Source organism: Mobula birostris, chromosome 11 (assembly GCF_030028105.1).
Source record: "Mobula birostris isolate sMobBir1 chromosome 11, sMobBir1.hap1, whole genome shotgun sequence".
NCBI lineage: Eukaryota > Metazoa > Chordata > Chondrichthyes > Myliobatiformes > Myliobatidae > Mobula > Mobula birostris.
Window position 1 is genome coordinate 14,617,863 of NC_092380.1, and position 16,822 is coordinate 14,634,684.

A 16,822-nucleotide genomic window follows, 5' to 3' on the forward strand; every position below is an offset into this window, starting at 1 on the left:
AATTAACTTAATGATGTACAAGAGTTTATTTTCCTGTGTTGACAGTACATAACTTTGTGCTCTGGCATGAAATGATTCTATTTCATTTGTATAAAGTTTTGGCAAGCAAGTTATATAGTATGTTGTATCCATACTTTAATCAGAAAATAATACCAGAATCGTATTTTACTTAATTTATTTGGAAGTAATGCTTCTGCTTGTTGCATCTTGCATCGTTTTCAATATAGTTAAAATTGAACTTGGAGTAAATGAGTTGCACATTGAGCAGCATACACAAAATGCTGGAGGGATTTAAGGGCAATTTTGGCAAAGCCCATGTCAGGTTTTGACACTTGAGTATGTAGTTCCTTTAAGCACCTATGTGCGTGCCTATGGTTGATTTTTTTTCCCCTTTGTACTTTTTGTTTTTATTAATTTGATACATTGAATCCATCTCTTAAATGTAGTTATATTTTTGATCATTCACTTTGCAGCAGTAGTGCTGTTGCTTTGAGGTGAATGAAATTGCATTTCATTTTACTGTGATCCTTGGCCAACTGGAATGCTACTATAAGCTTACTAAATTCCAGATAGTAAGCAATTTATGACACTTCATAAATGAGGGATTTCCTCAAGTGATTTGACAGTAGCTCTAATATCAGTTTTAGATGAGGGATTGACAGCCTGGTGAAATAAAATGGATCTTGCATTCCATGATCTTATTGAAACTAGTTTATTGGCAAATTGAATGAAAAATGTATATGTACAAGTTGCAGCCTCATTGCAATGCAAAATAATTTAAATAGATCACTTATGGAGCTTTTTAGCAACTGTTTCTTAATCAGTTTCATAGTAAATGGTCTGCAGTGATTGCTGAATTAGTTTTCTTCTCCACTGACAAGATGTCCAATGCCCACTTAGGATTCTCTTGAAATCTCTTTGATGTTTGTTAAACTTGGTATCACTTAGCTGCTACATAGTTTATTCTGTATTTCTTCAACTTCTGTAATGTTCATAAAGTTAACATGCCATATAATTTTCTCTTAGCAAAACTCATTCACTATACTATACCTACTCTTGTAAGTACTTGGTCCAATCTTAGAATATTTAAAATAATAAAAATTCAATTTTATTGAATTTTTCATTTAAATGCTTCAGTTATCAGATATCTGAAATTTTGCTTGAACGAGTTTTGCTGCCTTTAATTATGTACATTAAATCAATTTGTTATATGGAATGATGATTTTCTTAAAATGGCAGTTGTGGGATTTGTTGCATGTAAGATAACTACTTGGCTGTGTTATTTTAAGTGTATTTATAATTCTTGTAATAGCCTTTAATCCAGACAACAATAGATATTTGGGGGGAAAAGTACTTAGGAATTTAAATGTACTCGAGCTGTACTTCAATGCACTTTAATGTACAGATTTCTTTTTCTCGGCTCTTCTATTATACAAATAAAGTCAAAATTTTAAAATGACCTGTCTTGAGGTGCATCTAATACTTTTTGAATTGAGTATAGTAGTACAATATATTTCAAGTACCCAGTTATGGGATTATTAGAACAATTAAATATTCTGTGTTTTTTTTGTATTTGCATTTTCTGGTAAATTTCCTTTCTGATAGGTGATTGCAACATTGCATTGTAGGCTATATGCAATGAAAGAATTGGTTTAATAATTTGGTGTCATGGTTAATATTCTGACTTTCAACCAACACTAGTAAAAGCAGATGTTTTAATGTTTATTGGAACTTGTCATGTAAAAATTGGCTTCCAGAGTTAATTTCTTATAACAATCTTTGCACATCAAAATTACTTTGTTGAATCCTCTTAGGGATGCTCTGCAGTCAGGAAGGGTCCTCCTATATTATAGTTTTCTTCCTATAAACCATTTCCTTTCTGCTTCTGTTGGTTCTTTGCTAAGTGCAATTTTCCATTTAAGTGTGTAAGCTCTTAAAACAGGTGCTATTTGACCTTACCTTTTAGATTTATCATTTTGTCTTGATGGTTGAGAGGGTTGAGATTGGATATTTATTTCCTCTGGTACTACACTAAATGTGTCTGCTTGGTTGATGTTAATTTAAAAAAACTGGAGATACTGAAAGTATGTTTTCTGCTTTCTCACCATTCACCAATAGATGTCCTAATTTAAAAATAAAAAAACTTTTCCTTTGCCTTGTAATACACTGGTAAAGCTTTCAAGAAATTACCAATACTATGTGAATTTGAGCAAGTAACACCTGATGGGAGGTGTATTCTGTCATAATGTGTTTTGAACTTTGTAGCAAACGTAAGTGAACCAGCAACTTTGTTACGAAGTTCTGACAAGTTAAGGATATTCTTGATAGTTTTTAAATGAGTGGTTCTAAATCTGCTGAGGAAATATTCCTCATAGACCTTTTATTTTAAAACCCCAGTAGTTTTGTTGTTAAAGGCATTTAAATTAGTTAACTGTTACTTAATGACTCTTTGCAAGTTTCAGAAAGTTAACAAGCATTGTTTAGATAAAGGGTAGAACAGTTCTCTTTTGCCTTTTAACCTACTAAGCAATCTAACCCTTCCCTCACACATAACCCTCCATTTTTCTTTCATCCATGTGCCTACCTAAAAGTCTCTTAAATGCCCCAATACGTCAGCCTCTACCACCATTTTGTAAAAAAAATCTACCTCTGACATCCCCCTATTCTTTCCTCCATTCCCTTAATACGTTTGTATTATGCCCTTTCACTTTAACCTTTTCTGTCCTGGAAGAAACTCGCTGCTGTCCATCCTTTCTATGTCTGTTACCATCTTTCTATCACGTCACCTCTCATCCTCTGCTCCAAAGAAAAAAAAGGCCTGGCTTGGTCAACCTTTCTGCCTAAGACATGCTGTGATTCAGGCAGCATCCTGGTAAATCTCCACTGCTTCTCTTCTAAAGCTTCCATGTCATTCCCATTATAATGAGGCAAACGTACTGAAAACAATAATCCAAGTGTGATCTAACCAGTTTTATAGAGCTTCTTTGTCAGATACTTAAATGTTTACCATTTAAAAATTCTGAATACGTAAATTTGGAAAATTATTGTTAAATAAATGTTCTTACACTAACTTTAAAGGGATGTGAATGTTGGAGACCTTGAACTTAGAACATTGGTGTCTCTGCAGTTCTTTCTGAAGCTTCTAGTGAGATTGTGGAGGAAAGATAGTGGCAAGTTCAGTAGTTCATTATGGAATGAAATTTGTTATCAAAGGAATATTTCTTGTTTCTGTTTGGCATCAACTACCACCTCACTCCCACACCCCTTTGGCCATCACCACTGGCAATTACTTCATCCAGTTCCATTGAAAAGGGTTAATTCTCAGGAAACTGATTTCTTGGTTGTAATAGTTACTTCATTTGTGTGTAACTAACTATTCTTATTAATGAAAGACAGAGCTAATGCAGTCATCAACACATTTTGCATGTAGTTGTATAGATTTCCCAATAGCTTATTTAGTGCCTCTGGTTTTCCAAGCTAATAACTGCATGGAGGTAATGCATTGGACTTGTACCTTGTACTTTACTTTTGAATGGTTTTTGCAAAATCAGTCTTGGTTTTACCAGTTTACGTTTGGTTATGTTTGAATTTAACCAGTTTCTCAATTGAATATTAATACAATTCTTTTAGATTTTAGTTTCAAGTCTGAATCACAGAAACTCAAACATAAAGCTGCTTCAAAACTAATAAAATGATGGTGGCGGTGTATATTCTAAAGTCTTCCCACTTAAATTTTATTTTAATTTGGATAGGAAACCTCTCATATAACATGGCTAAAATGCTACAGTATGCTACTTTTATTCGAGACCTGTAACAACTTGAAAGTTTTGAATTATTTGCAAAATAATTGGTTGGTGAGACAGAGGTAATAGCTTATTGAAAAGTAAAACAGGAGGACTTTGCTTTCTGCATCCTATACATGGAGCATCTTGAGAGCTGAGTAATTGACATGGAGAACTCTTAATACTGACATTCTTTACATTCTATTGGAAAACTAACGGAAAATCATAAAATAGAAAGGGTAACAGCTTCATTTTATTGTCAGAATGTTTGAAGAGTAGTCTACTTAGACCTAAAAGGTATTTGTGTTAAAAGTAGGCAGTGAAATCTACAAAATGGATTTATGCAGTACATTGATCTGTTTATCTGTAGGTATTTCCTGGTGTACTCACCAGCAAATGCATGCTTATTATCGGTTTTGTACATAATTCAGATGCTTGCACTAATTTCCATCCACGTTTGTTTTGACATGAAAATATAGTTGCTTAATTCCTCATATAGTTTTACTTAAAAATTTGCTAAGGGTTCCATGCTGCAAAATTAAAACAAAAGCTTCCAAATTAGAAAAGATTTCTTGTAAACTAATACTGGATGTAGTAAATGGAATTTAAATAAAATTGTAGCACTGGAATTCTGAAATAAAGCAGAAAATGTTGGAAGCATTTATGCTGCCGGACCTGAATGAAAAGTGAATTAGTCTGTGTTTAAGGTAGAAGACCATTTGTCAGATCTAAAATGCTGGTTCCATTTCTTTCTACAAATTCTGTCTGACCTACTGAATGGTTCCAGCAATATTTAGTTTTTGTTACCACCAAGCTTGTTTTGCCGTTTTTAATGGCATTGCAACTTTTTCATTGTGGATATAGTATGCCAGTTTCCAAATCTATCCTTCATCCAATGTTGTACATCCTAATTTGAATTTTAAGTGAGCTTTTTTTCCACAAATTACTTTTTAAATAGAGTACACTGATGGTCTATAAATTATTTCGTGCCTTGGGTTTTCTTGTTACATAGTCTGTATTTGCAGTTTATTTCTCATAAGCCACCATTTTCTTTCGTGATCATAGTGGTCATTACCCTATTTTGTCATTCACAAATCAGAATAAGTTTAAATCTATGGCTGCTGTTGCTTGACCAAATTAAATCTCATCCCCGACCAAACATTTATCCAATTTCCCCCTTTTAATGGATATTTTTAAAATAAATTCATTATTTGGGATGAGTGTTGCCAGTGTGGTTAACACTTATCACCCATCGCAAATTGCTCAATAAATATTGTGGCAAAATCTGATTCGATGGAGATTGTCCCTTCATCTGATCTTTCTCAAAATAGCAATTTTCTGTCTATCACATTATTAGTATAGAATTTATTGCGTGTCTTGTTGGGGGTCCAAGTTTGTTAATGTCGTAATACTATAGAATACAGCATAATTTAAAATATTGAATGAATAATGGTGTGGTCCAGTTTGAGTTTTTGAGAAGAAATGCAAGACAATAAACTTTAGAGTGAGGAATCTCCCTTGCTTGCTGAGCCAAGCTCATTAAGTATAATTACAGTTCCAAAATCGTATTGTATGTTTCTGAATAATTCCAGTTAGCAACATACTCTAGTATTTTTTTTTTTCGGTTTTGTCCAGCAAATGGTAATTAAAATCAAGCTAAATGGCACTGCAGAGTTAATGTTATTAATTTTGTTCTGTTTGAGTTGATTTCAACTTGAACACAATCATGGTCTCTCTGTTCTACCAATTTTCTTCCCATTCCCATTAGCTCCATTGATTCCTGGGTAAAGTACAGTTCTGTGAATCCTGTGATCATTATTCATGTATGAATCTAGGGTGTGACTAACATCAATCTACCCAATTGCAGGAAGAGACAGTAAAAGCATTAAATCTCTTTTTTTTTCCCCCTCCTCAGACTGAGCTTTGTATAAAATTTAGATGGTGAAAACAGGCTATTCTATTTGTGTTGCAAGCAAATAGTTTTAATTATTTTGCCTGTATGCCTTCCTTGGTCTTTGCTATCTTCAATAATGGTGAGCACTATGTGGAGCCCAAGTGAATTAGGTAATCTCTGTGCATAGATTTGGTTTGCTGCCTTGTGTTTAATTTTAGATGTACAATCCCTTATTCTAAAGTTTTCCTGTTTCTTTTTACGCTGAACCATAATTTTCAATTTTTCTGTGTCATCAGTCTCGTCCTACAGCGGGGGTGGGGCTACATTTTTATGTTTGACTTATTTATGGTTCTGGTAGTGTATAAGATTGTTTTTCATGTCATTTCACTTACTGCAGATTTGGAAATTTTTAAATCCAGTATATTCCTGGTTTACACAGCTTTGTTTGCTGTCAAAAGTAGCTGAACAATAAGGGTGTGGTTTTTGTTTTATTTGAGGGAGAAGTTTTTTTAATGAGTAGTGACCATTGTCTTGAATTTATGTCATGCCTTGACCATAATTATAAGTCCACAAATGCGTAACATAACTGATCAACCTTTTTATTGAGAACACCACAGTGGATGTTAATAGGACAAATAGCAGAAAAAATGGCTAACCATAAATTCAAAGGGGATCTTGAAGGAACACGGATTAATAAAAAATTGAAGGGTTAGCTGTGTGGTGGAGTTAAAATAAATGAGATACCAGATTGTTACTGAGTTACTTTTGTAAAGAATGAAAGATACAAGAAAACAGAGTCTGAAACATAAAGATTTGACTTTTACCTACAAGGCAGCCATTTGGGTGATCAGGTCCATGCTGCTGGCTATAGAACAATTGTAGAGTTCCATTTCCCCTATTATTTCGTTGCAGCTCTAACTTCTTCTCTCAGGTGCCCATTGGCTCTTCTGATTCCTTACTTACCTGGTGCTTAGACTGGTGCTGGAAATTTTGTGAACCCTGTAGAATTTTCTCGGTTTCGGCATAAATATGACCTCAAACGTGATCACATCTTCACGTAACTCCTAAAACTAGATAAAGAGAATCCAATTAAAAAATAACACAAAAATGTTATACTTCATTTATTTATTGAGAAAAATATCCAATGGTATATATATTTGTTGTGAGAAGTATGTGAATATCTGGGATAATGCCTTCTATAAAAGCTATTTGGAGTCAGGTGTTCCTATCAATGAGATGAGATTGGAGGTGACTGACAGAGCCTGCTCTTCTCAAGAAAGACCTCTTTATGTGCACCATGTCTCAACGAAAACAACTTTTGGAGGACCTTAGAAGAAGAATTGTGAAGATGCATGAAGCTGGAAAAGGCTACAAAAACATTTCTGAAGACCTGGATGTTCATTAGTCCACAAGAAGAGAAATTGTTTACAAATGGAGAACATTTAGAACTGTGGCTACTCTCCCTAGGAGTGATCATCTTGCAAAGATGACACCAAGAGCACAACATACAATGCTGAAAGAGGTGAAGAAGACCTGCACGTATCTCTAGAACTTGCTAATGTCTCTGTTCATGTGTCCACCATAAGAAAAGCACTGAACTTGAATGGTGTTCATAGAAGGACACCACCAAAAAAAACATGGCTGCACGTCTCAAGTTTGCAACCTGGATGTTCTACAATGCTTCTGGGACAATGTTCTGTGGACAAGTGAGATAGAAGTTGAACTTTCTGGCAGAAATGCACACTATGTTTGGAGGAAAAAGGGCACTGCACACCAACACCAAAACCTCATCGCAACTGTGAAGCATGGTTTGGTTTTTGCATCAGGGCCTGGACAGCTTGTAAGCGTTGAGGAAACAATGAATTAAAAATTGTATCAAGCCATTTTACAGTAGAATGTCAGGGTAGCAGTCCATCACCTGAAGTTTAATAGAAGTTGGATAATACAACTAGACAATGATCCGGAAGACGAGTAAATCAACAACAGAATGGTTTAAAAAGAAGAAGATCCATGTTTTGGAATGGCTGAGTTAAGAGTACTGACCATAATGTTGTGGAAGGACCTGAAGAAGTAGTTCATGCAAATAAGCCCACCAACATCCCAGAATTGAAGCAATCTTGTAAGGAGGAATGGCCTAAAATTCTTCCAAGCTGATGTGCAGGACTAATCAACAGTTACTGGAAACATGTGGTTGAAGTTATTGGTGTAAAAGGGTATAATTGGTGTAACAAGTTGCTGAAAGCAAAGGTTCACATACTTTTTCCAACAATATTGGATCATTTCTCTCAATAAATGAAGAAGTACAATGTTTTTTGTGTTGCTTATTTAATTGAGTTCTCCTTAGTCTAGTTTTAGGGGTTTGTGAAGATCTGATCACATTTTAGATCATATTTATGCAGAGACAGAGAAATTCTACAGGATTCATAAACTTTCTAACACCCCTGTACCTGCATTAAGACTTGTGATAGGAGGAGGTTGCAGAGGGGGAAGAGCATGGGCATGGCCATGGAGGATGAAGAGTTTAAAACTCTGGGGTTGCTGGATGTAGTGCTACCATGACTACTAAGCACTGTGGTAATAGTTGGGAATTTTTGTGTAAAAATGGGCAACTATACGTTACTTTAAAGTATAAGATGACTTGCTGGCTAGAGAAGGATTAGAATAGTCATGTCCAGGGTTAATATGTGAATGTGTTCAGGGGTGGTAGGAGCTAGAGATGGTGATGATTGCAGATATGTGATTGAACACAACTCAACTCAATGTTAATAGGTGGACTGGCTTGGTTTCTGACAATTGCCAGAGACCCAGATGGAAGCTTGCCATCAGGCATTAGAGTTTGCTTTGGGGTGGCAATGGGTGTGTTTAATTCTTTCCATGTGGGGGAATTCTACTTGTCCACTACAATAAACTGGCAAATTACTTTACAGTACCTTTGCAAAAGATCCTGTGTAACATACAGGAAAATAGAATTTTAAGAAATTGTCTTTGATTCTGTGCAATTACTTGTTAAAGATGTAATTAATTTTCAGTAGCAAGCAGGTAATGAATTGGAGATTTTTTGCTTAAGTGCATAATGAAAAGGGTACATGCTCAAGAAAGGTGAAGTTAACCAATTTATATATTGCATCAGTTAATTTCCTAACTTTTAGCAAATTGGGTCTTATTGAAAGTGAGGAAGTTCATAAAAATCAATAAATTTAGTATTGTCTGGTAATACTGAAAGCCTTTAGTGTTATGGTGGTATTCACATAATAAATTACATGTGAAGTCCTTAATCTAATTCAGAGCAGTGTCCTTATTGGTGTTTAGAGTAATCTTTATAAATTACAGTCTCTGTATGATCACTTTCCACACCCTCTTCTCTTTTTTTTCACCCTCTCTCCAAATTCTGTGATAAAACTGTTAGACATCTCTTTTATCAAATTGGTGTTCTTCATGTATTCATTGCAGCAATAGCCAACTGGATAACAATTGGGGTCTTTTTTCAGACCTTGAGATCCAAAAGACATTTAACAATATTACTGAGTTCATATAATGCAACTGACTGCCTAGCAAAAATTGAGTCTATATTTTCCAAGCTTTTCAATATTTTCCTAGTATTTTCAATATTTCGCTCCGCTGATTATTAGTTGATTAAGGAAACCTGATGTAAACCTCCTGATAACCATAGTCTTTCAAGCTGCTATGCAATTTTTGACATGATTTGCTTAGTAAGAGTTTTCAGGCAGTTACAAAACTGTCTTGATTATACTTAATGCTGATCTCCATGATTTTAGTAACTCTATGTCCAAATGATTAGCTTAGAAGGGTCATAAAATATTGGAATAAATTTACTTCCTTTACAATTTGGAGAAACATGTAGCAACGTTATTTGGAATATGTTATAACTATTAAGCATATTTCAGGTAGTAATTTTTCACAAAACAAATTTTTTTAGTAAAAGAGAAACATGCATAAATCTGTTAACTTCAAACATTGATATAGTTGAATTGTGTGGGAATATTGCAAATTCCAACAAAACATAATTTTGTTCATGAAATTGAATAAAAGAAATTCAACTACCAGTTTTTGCACAAGTTGTGGGCATAGAGAAAGTAAGACAAGCCATGTTTAAATTATCATTCATTTAAACTGAGTGACATAGCCTCGTCTGTCAAAACTTCACGGAGATGGATACAGAGTACATATACTTTAACCACCCTCTGCATCTGTGTGAACCTTTCAATTCTAGTCTTGAAAAAGGCCTGATGTTTTACAAAGCTAACTGTTAATATGATTATTGAGGCCCAGATTTGGCTGACTGCTGTCTGACAATCATTTGCTTCCAGATTCAACAATTTTTTAGACTAAACTTATTGATTGGGAATGCCATGTGTTCAAGATCTTCAGCGATGCCAAAATCTTGAATGATGTAATTTGGTCACATAATGCAGACAAATGTACAAAATTTCTGAGAAAACATCTGACAGAGAACAAAGCTGGCTTGTCCAGTTTGCTTGTGCAAGTATGCCATATATTCAGATTCATTAGTTTACTTTTTAAAAAAAAAAGAAGAATGGAATGGCTAAAATACCCATTTTTAAATGACTAAAATATTACTGCAAACACAGTTGAAATGTAACTTGCCTCTTTCCACAGCTCCAAAATCTCCCTTGAAGTAAATGCTTCACTGCTTGGTCTATCCTGGCACAGGATCCATGAGCAGATTACGTAGTATAAACACTGGGGAATCTCTGTCACTGGACAGAGCACAATTTGGAACTTGTGTGTCTTGCATGGATAAATTCCAGCAAATTGTCTTGATACTGCTGTGATTTGCTGGTAAGATTTTTGGCCCAGTATATTTTTGGGGCTCAGCTTAATATTGCTGCTCTTCTGCCTTATTTTCCATTTACTTCCTGTCCTAGCCTTTTTTTCTGGGTTATTTTCCTTTCTTCTTCAACCAGACATTTTCTTGGATATGCTCTCTTTTCCTCAAAGAGCTTATTTGTTTTGTATATGAACTGTCTCAGCATTATAACCTTCCAATGGTTGGTGAATATTTTACTTTGCAGATTCCTCTCTATTTGATTTTATGTTAAGTAGGAAATATACTTTTTCTCTGCCTTTATTTCCTGCGTGGGAATGTTAGAATTTTTTTTATATATTGTGCTGATGCCACGTATAATTGGAACTCAACAGTAGCTCTTTGGATAAGTCTGAGGTGAGGGGATTGGGGAGGGAAGTATGGGGCAGGTCATAGTAATAGTCTTTGTAGAGTCATTGCCAAGGCAGCAGAGTGGAGAGACTTCCATTAACTTAAATTTACTATTTTATGGAAAATACTGAACTAATTATTTGAAAACCTGAAGTTACCACTTCCATTTCTTGCCTATTTATTATTCTATCCATTGATTATTCCTGAGGCATTGCTATGTTAAAAGCACAATATTAATCCAAGTTATTCTTTTTTCCCTGAGTGATGTTTGGATATGAACAGGTCATGATAATGCAGAACAGTGGTGGTGCAGCTGGCTGTCATCCCAGTGAGCTGAATTCATTGCTGATATGTAGTGCTGTCTTTGTGGAGTTAGCCCATTCACCCTCTGACCAACTGGATTTCCCCAGGTGTCCCAGTTCCCTTCTGCATTCCAAAGACATGCTAGTATAACTAGTTCATGTCAATGGGCAGATGATCAAAGAGATAAATGAGCACATGTAAGAGAACAGATTGCAGAGAAATGTGGACAAAAACAATGTAGGAGACTATATAATAAGCAAATATGAAAATACTAAGATGTAACTCTTTTGCCAAGGCCTCAATTGAATGTAGTATGTGCAGGATATAATAAATTATGTAGTATGATTTAAATATTTATAATCTTGGGTGGACAGTGGTGCACACTGCTAATACTCACTTCCTCTTAGCACAAAATACCTGAATGCTGTCTGTATGGGGCTTGTGCGTTCTCCCTGTGACTGCATACATTTTCTCTGGGTACTCAGTTTCCTCTCTCATCCCGAAAGTGTGGTTTGGTAGGTAAAGTGTCTTTAGTATATTGGTGAGTGGTAGAATCCGAGGAAGGCCTGCTTCCATGCTGTATCTCTCTATGACTTCAAATTAGATATTGAAGAAAGCTTGGTTAAATTTTAAGCTTGCATTCCAAAATTGGGGATTAAATGGACATTTCCTGTATGTTACATATTATAGTTACGCATGAATTTGCCAAACTAAATGAATGACAATAATAATAATAAGTACTTTATTGATCCTGACTTTCATTACAGCAACATTTAAAAACACTACGCAATAATAATAAGTATAATAACTAAAGTATAGAATAACATACACAATTTACCACTGTGTAATAATGTACGAAATAATAAAACAGACTGTTGTACTATGATGTGTGTTCTCCTGTTGCACAGAGATGAACTGTTGTATATGTTTATTGCATTTAGTAGGAAGGATTATCTGTAACAATTCTTATGACAGCAGAGCTGAATAAGCCTGTTCGAAAGGGTGCTCCATTGCTTAGTCAGTAGGTCATCGAGAGGATGTGCCTGATTGTCCATAATGGATAACAGTTTGTTTAGTGACCTGCTCTCCACTAACTCAAGAGTCCAGGCTGTAGCCAAGGACAGATCCAGCCTTTTTGAGTTTATTTGGTCTTTTTACATTACTAGTAACAGTGCTGCTCCCCCAACATAAAGCCACAAAGAAGGCTGCACTCACTACAACAGACTAGTAAAAGATCTCCAACATCCTCCTGCACACATTGAAGGATCCCAGCTTCCTTAGAAAATAGAGTCTGCTCATCCCCTTCTTGTAAACAGCAATGGTGTTGGTTTTGCAGTCAAGTCTGTTGTTGAGGTAAACACACAAGTATTTGTACTCTACCACCACAACTTCTCCCAGAATGTATGCTGGACTTGTCACAAACAAGAAAAAATTTGCAGATGCTGGAAATCCAAGCAACACACACAAAATGCTGGAGGAAGTCAGCAGGCCACGCACCATCTATGGAAAAAAGTTACAGTTGACATTTTGGGCTGAAACCCTTTGGCAGGATTGGAGTAAAAAAGCAGAGGAGTAGATTTGAAACATGGGTGAAGGGGAGAGATAAACACCAGGTGATAGGTGAAACTTGGAGGGGGAGGGATGAAGCAAAGCCCTAGGAAGTTGAATGGTAAAAGAAACGGAAGGCCATGGAAGAAAGAAATGGGGGGGGGGAGAGGAGCACCAGAGGGAGGCGATGGGCAGACAAGGAGATAACATAAGAGAGGGCAGGCAAGGAGATAACATGAGAGAGGGACAAGGGTGTGGGAAATGGGGAGGGGGGTGCATTACTGGAAGTTTGAGAAATCGATGTTCATGCCATCAGGTTAGAGGCTACCCAAACGGAATATAAGGTGTTGTTCCTCCAACCTAAGTATGACCTTATCCAAGCTTGTCACTGTCCTTTTCCTCCTAAAATCAATCACCATCTCCCAGGTTTTGGCCTCATTGAGGAGCAGGTGATTGCTCCCGCATCACTCCATAAACTTGTCCACCAGTTCTCTGTATTCTGACTCCTGTCTATCTCTGATACACCCAATCAGAGAACTGCAAGTGGCAAGACTCAGATTTGTACTGAAAGTCTGAGGTGTAGTGTGAACAGAAACGGAGACAGGACGGTCCCTTGTGGCGCTTCAGTGTCATTCTCACCCATCGCAGACAGAGAACTACCTAGCGGTACGAACTGGGGTCTATCTGTGAGGTAGTCAGTAATCCAGGAGATAGTGAATTTGTCTACACCCATTCTTGCAGCTTCTCACTCAGAAGAAATGGCTAGATTGTACTGAAGGCACTAGAGAAATCACTAGTCAAATTAGTAGCAATGTTACAATGTAATTACTAATTTATTTTCTTGGTCTTTAATCCCCTATAAGCATTACAATTGGTGCATTCCATTGTATAATAATTTTTCCACAATGTTTCAAATGTAGACTTTGCTGAACTGATTGATAGCACACTGGCTTATTTCCTTTTTAAATATAATGTGGATGGTCATTCAAACGAAGTAAAGGTTCTATTGGATTTAGAGGAAATCCTAAAATGCTTTGCATCTCAAAATGCTGCAGATTGTAGAATTTGAAATAGGAAGTCGTGGACGTGCTCAGCGGATCATGTAGCATCTGCGGAAAGAACTGTCCTCAGATACTGTTGATCTTGTCTTACTGAACTTGAATTCACTAGCATAATATCATAAGAATTTTGTCTCAGGAAAACATTTGAAAGTCTTACAATTTAGTAAAACCTATTGGTTGTTCTTATAACGGTTTATTTATTGTAGTGATTTAATTAGACATAATAACAGAGTAAAACTGAGGTTTTTATAAGAGTGAACGTTATTTTCATGCCTGTTGTCTTTGTCAATGTTTCAGTTAGTAATGTCTTCCTCGCTCTGACTAATTTACTTTGTTCCACCTTCTACTAGTTTCAGAGACTTACAAGTGACCATGCAAGTTATTGGAGACTAATCTGAGTTATTTTGTAACATTTCTTGTTTTTGGGAGTTTGATGACTTGCAATTCCTACATCACAACAAAGAATACACTTTGTATATGTCAGTAAATCTGTAAATGCACAGCTGGGTTTCAGTTCACTTTCCAATTCAAGTTTTGAGTTTTTGTTTATTAATATACTAGATTTATTGAGTACATTTTTAAATTGTAACTAAATATTTTCGTAATTGCAGGCAATTGCTATATGAGTAGGTCCATGTGTATGGATGTTGAAAATGACAAAGACCAGTACAGAAAATAATGAAATTATATTTAGATACCCAGAGTTCACAGTAGAGGTTATCGTCTAGTCATGAAAAGCATTAATTAGACCACATAGGTTTCCACAAACAATTTGAAGTATTACAGCTTTGAAAGAAATATTGTCTATGGAGGAAGGGCTATGAGATTTTCTGGTTGGGTATGTTGATTCCTGAGAATTAAATACTGAAGCGAGGTTACTTGACTATTGGTTGAATTACTTGAACTTTGGTGAAATAGGTTATTTGAAAATAAATTAGAGATTTTTTTGTGGAGAAATGAGATTCACAGACATAATTATGTACAAGAGCCAAAAGGTTCGGAACTATTCTTTTCTTGTAATGATAATTGAGACTAGATCAGTAATTAATTTAAAGCTACAGTGGAGATTGGAAACAATTTCTTCACCAGAGTATGATAAAACTGGAATTTTCTAGCACAGAAAACAGTGGAGCCAGTGTCAATGTTTATGTTCTTGGTTATATTGAACGATTTAATCAGGTATCTCAATGCCAAATGATGTTGGAGGTATGAGAAGGTTGGGTTAGGTTACTGATGTGGATGATCAGCCAAGAAGGGCCGAATAGCATACTCCTGCCCTTAGCTGAGATCGATAGATAACAGATGGTACCAGATGAGGCAAAACCATTGCATTGAACTAATTCATAGTCCAGCTCTGATTTGGTCAAGTTCGATGGATAAATGGTTAATTCCTGTTTTAACTAAGAGTGCATTTTTAATGTCAAAAAAACTTAATTAAATGTTGGTATTTTTACCTGAAATTGTTTCATCACAAAAATAGTTCAATATATTTAAATTTCATTCTCCATTTCTCAGTATTTTTACTTTTGAGAAATTTCATATATGTGGGCGTGCTTGACTGAGTGATTTGTTCCAGCTGCAAAACTAAGGTGACTCTAATTTAGTCATTAAACTGTAGTACACAGACAACACTTGTACTGTATATTGGTACATTTGAGGGCCAAGTTCCAAGTGTTTGTTGACTCGTTCAGTAAACTATCTCAATTATTGTCTTACAATAAACATGGCAACACAGAAGTGCTCTACCAGCCCTACCACACCATACTGCAAATCTGCTTGTCCCCTGCTCCTGCAAATAGACGCTCTGTTCTGAGCTTTGTTTTAGTACAAGATTACCAGAAGAGTAGAAGAAATGTTCAAGGATGGTGTCAAATGCTCCTTGGAAAAGTTATGGCATCCCCTCTAATTTGTGGAGTCCCTGGCCTGCGACCACTTAAAAGTGGGAAAAGGAGCAAGCAGGATTATACTGAGTGTAAGAACCCTTTGGGACTGTAGGGAGATTTTGTGGAAAAGGTGGAAGGAGTGCACCACCTCCTGATAACCCATACCAACTTCATTTATTGTCAAACAACAGGAATTCTGCAGATGCTGGAAATTCAAGCAACACACATCAAAGTTGCTGGTGAACGCAGCAGGCCAGGCAGCATCTGTAGGAAGAGGTGCAGTCGACGTTTCAGACCGAGACCCTTCGTCAGGACTAACATTTGTTAGTCCTGACGAAGGGTCTCGGCCTGAAACGTCGACTGCACCTCTTCCTACAGATGCTGCCTGGCCTGCTGCGTTCACCAGCAACTTTGATGTGTGTTGCTTCATTTATTGTCTCCTGCTTACTTAAGGCAGGGTCTGCATTTCTCACATTGGCCTCATCAGATTTCACCAAACCAAAGGGACAGGAATGAAAGCAAATTATCCTTCATCAACTCTGGAATTGAGGAATGCACTAATATTTTCACTGTGTGTGTACTCAATTGTGTATATATTTAATGTTTTCATGCCATCTCTATTTGAGCTGAGAAAAGATCTTTCTAACTCACCTCTTGGCTGAAGTTTGGTGAATTGCACACAGTGGCCACTTTATTAGGTACACCTGTATACCTGCTCATTAATGCAAATACTTAATCAGCCAATCCTGCGGCAGCAGCTCAGTGCATAAAAGCATGGTCAAGCGGTTCAATTGTTATTCAGACCAAATATCTGAATGGGGAAAAAATGTAATCTAAGTGTCTTTGACCGTGGAATGATTGCTGGTGCTAGGTGGATTGTTACCTGTTATAAGTACCTGCTCGTATGAATAGTTACCAAAAAAAATTAACTTTTTGTCTGTTCTATAATTTTTTTTGTCAAAGCACATTTTAAAAGGGATTTAACTGCTTGTCTGGAGTTCAAAAGCTAGGATGATCCTGTTGGATAGATCCCTTTATAGTATATTATATGTAATATGTTGTGTATAGAGACAGGATATTTAAGGACAAATTTATTTACCTGGTGTGTGGATGTGTTGTTGTACGGTCTGTGTTTTGTTCTGGCAATTGAAGGA

At 36.1% G+C, this 16,822-nt stretch overlaps 1 protein-coding gene across 1 annotated transcript in view; it reads left to right on the forward strand.

The window, feature by feature from the left end:
* The window catches only part of LOC140204853 (histone acetyltransferase p300-like), a 94,027-nt gene that overhangs the window by 1,778 nt on the left and 75,427 nt on the right, over positions 1-16,822 (forward strand). The window lies entirely within an intron of this gene.